The sequence below is a fragment of the Urtica dioica genome, chromosome 1 (genome assembly GCF_054948205.1).
Source record: "Urtica dioica subsp. dioica isolate 48M chromosome 1, U.dioica_male_clone48M_v1_H2, whole genome shotgun sequence".
Lineage (NCBI taxonomy): Eukaryota > Viridiplantae > Streptophyta > Magnoliopsida > Rosales > Urticaceae > Urtica > Urtica dioica.
The window spans coordinates 10820719-10823178 of NC_142756.1; the positions used below are offsets into that span (position 1 = coordinate 10820719).

A 2460-nucleotide genomic window follows, 5' to 3' on the forward strand; every position below is an offset into this window, starting at 1 on the left:
GGAATAGCCCAATTAATAATTGACTACCCAAATTACCCTCGCACTTGTCTGGTCCTTGTCCTCATCCATTTCACGCCACCACGAGACTAATCTCCGCCGATCAGCTGCTTCCTCGCCTGCGGAGTCCTGTACCGCTTCGAGTACGCCGGAGGAACCGGGCGCGGTGGACCACGGCGTGGGCCGGGTCGGAGTCCGTCAGCGTGCAGGTCCCGCCGCGGGCCTTGGCGGGCGCCGAGGAACAAGACGAAGGCGATCTGCTGCTTGGCGGCGCAGGGAAGGCGATGATCGACGGAAAAGACATCCGGCGCCTAAACCTCCGCACCCTGCGGCGGAGGATCGGGCTGGTCCAGTAAGAGCCGGCGCTGTTCGCCGCGAGCATCTTCGAGAACATCGCGTACAGGAAAGAGAACGCCACCGAGGCCGAGGTCGAGGCGGCGGCGAGGTCGGCGAACGTGCACGGGTTCGTGAGCGGGTTGCCGGAGGGGTACCGGACTCCGGTGGGGGAGCGGGGGGTCCAACTCTCCGGCGGGCAGAAGCAGAGGATCGCGATCGCGCGGGCGGTTCTGAAGGACCCGTCGATATTGTTGTTGGACGAGGCGACGAGCGCGAGTCCGAGTGCGTTCTTCAAGAGGCTCAGATTGACTCGAAAATTGGTGGGGGGAGATGAATCGGCGGTGGAGACGAAATCGGCGGCGATGGAGGGGATTGAGGAGAGGCACTATGTAAATTCGCGAATCGGTTAATTTAATTAACCTACTGGAGTGAGTTAGGTTAATTAATTAACTGATTCGTGAATGATTTGAAATTCACAAAAAATTTACAAAAATCATAACTTAAGTCAATTGATATTCAAAGCATTCAATTAATTAACCTAATTCCGAATTCTGAGGAATCGGCGGCGGAGAGGAAATCGACGGCGATGGAGGGGATTAAGGAGAGGCACTTTGTAAATTCGCGAATCGGTTAATTTAATTAACCTAAACTAATATTCAACCAATAAGTTAATTAATTAACCTAACTCACTCCAGTAGGTTAATTAAATTAACCAATTCACGAATTTACCAAGGGCATTATGGTCTGAGCCGAAAAATATGGGCTATTTGCTTAATAAAATGAAACTTGGGCTATTCCCCCAATAAGAATGACAAACTTGGCTAGTTACAACAAATTTCACTAATTTTTTTTTATTAGTTATTGCTTATTTGATATAATTCTTAGTTAGTTGTTATTGTCACGTTGTTCATTATTGTTAATGTTGATATATTTTGTTAATTCAGATTTAATAGTTGAAGAATGAGTTCGGATCCGGTCCGGAAATATTGTACGCCCAGTGAGGGAAAGACGAACGGTTTCGTATGCAACTTTTGTGGCCATGAGATGAAAGGCGGAGGTGTTACTAGGGTGAAGAATCACCTTGCCGCTACAGATAATCGAAGAAGTACGACGGTGTGTGATAAGTGTCCTCCAGAAGTAAGGGAGGAGATGAGAGAGTGTCTTTTCGCCGTATCCGATAAGAAGAAGTCCAAAAGTTGTTTTGGAGCATATCTTCGGTCTAAAACCACCAAAGGACTTCGTAGATACGAGTCAGATGAAGAGAACGATGGCGAGGAGGTCTTAGTCCGATCAACTATGAAGAGGGTGAGATAGCAAGAAGTAGCTGAGCAATGGAGGGCAGAACGAGAGGGACCCGGTGGATCTTCAGCGGAACCTCGTTTGCAACGATCATCATCTCTAGCTCCATCCTTATACAAATCCCCCAGTTCTCGGCAACAAAGGGTTGATGTGATGTCCATACCAAGATACGCGATGAAACTCGGACGGAACATTTGCAAGTTCTTTGTTCACGAGCACATTCCGGCATCTAAGGCGGACTCACATCATTTTCGAAACATGATCCAGTCCGCTCAGGAGTTTGGTAAGTGAATTAAAAGTTGTTATATTTAATTTCGTATTTATCATATTTAGTTTATTTATTAAGTATTTTGTTTTGTAGGTCCTAACGTTCCGTTGCCGTCTCCGTATGATATTCACAACAAGTATCTTGATGCCGAGGCTACTGATATGCAAAAATATGTCGATGACCAAAGGCCGAACTGGGAGAAGTTTGGATGTACGATCTTGTCTGATGGTTAGACGGGCTCCACCAGACTAAGCATCATAAATATAATGGTGTATTGTGCTGGAACGACGGTGTTCTTAAAGTCGATTGACGCGTCCAACAACATCAAGAGCGGAGACTACATTCGACAGACTCAAGACGTTTCAAGTTCTTCGGATGATACTGGTCATGCTTCGGATGATAACGCAGGTAAGATTGCTCTCATAATTTAATAAAACAAGTTTTTATTTTCTAATTCTGTTTTTATTATAATCATGGGAGGTGGTGGTGGTGGTGAAGAACGCGGCGGGCAATACAACAGCGGTGGTGGATACGATCCTCAATTCGGCAGCGATGGTGGA

The 2460-nt window shown here is 46.7% G+C and overlaps 1 pseudogene; it reads left to right on the top strand.

Annotated features, from left to right (window-relative positions):
• The first annotated feature begins 281 nt into the window (after nucleotides 1-281).
• LOC149407167 (ABC transporter B family member 19 pseudogene) lies at nucleotides 282-1297 on the top strand (annotated as a pseudogene).
• Nucleotides 1298-2460: the final 1163 nt, after the last annotated feature.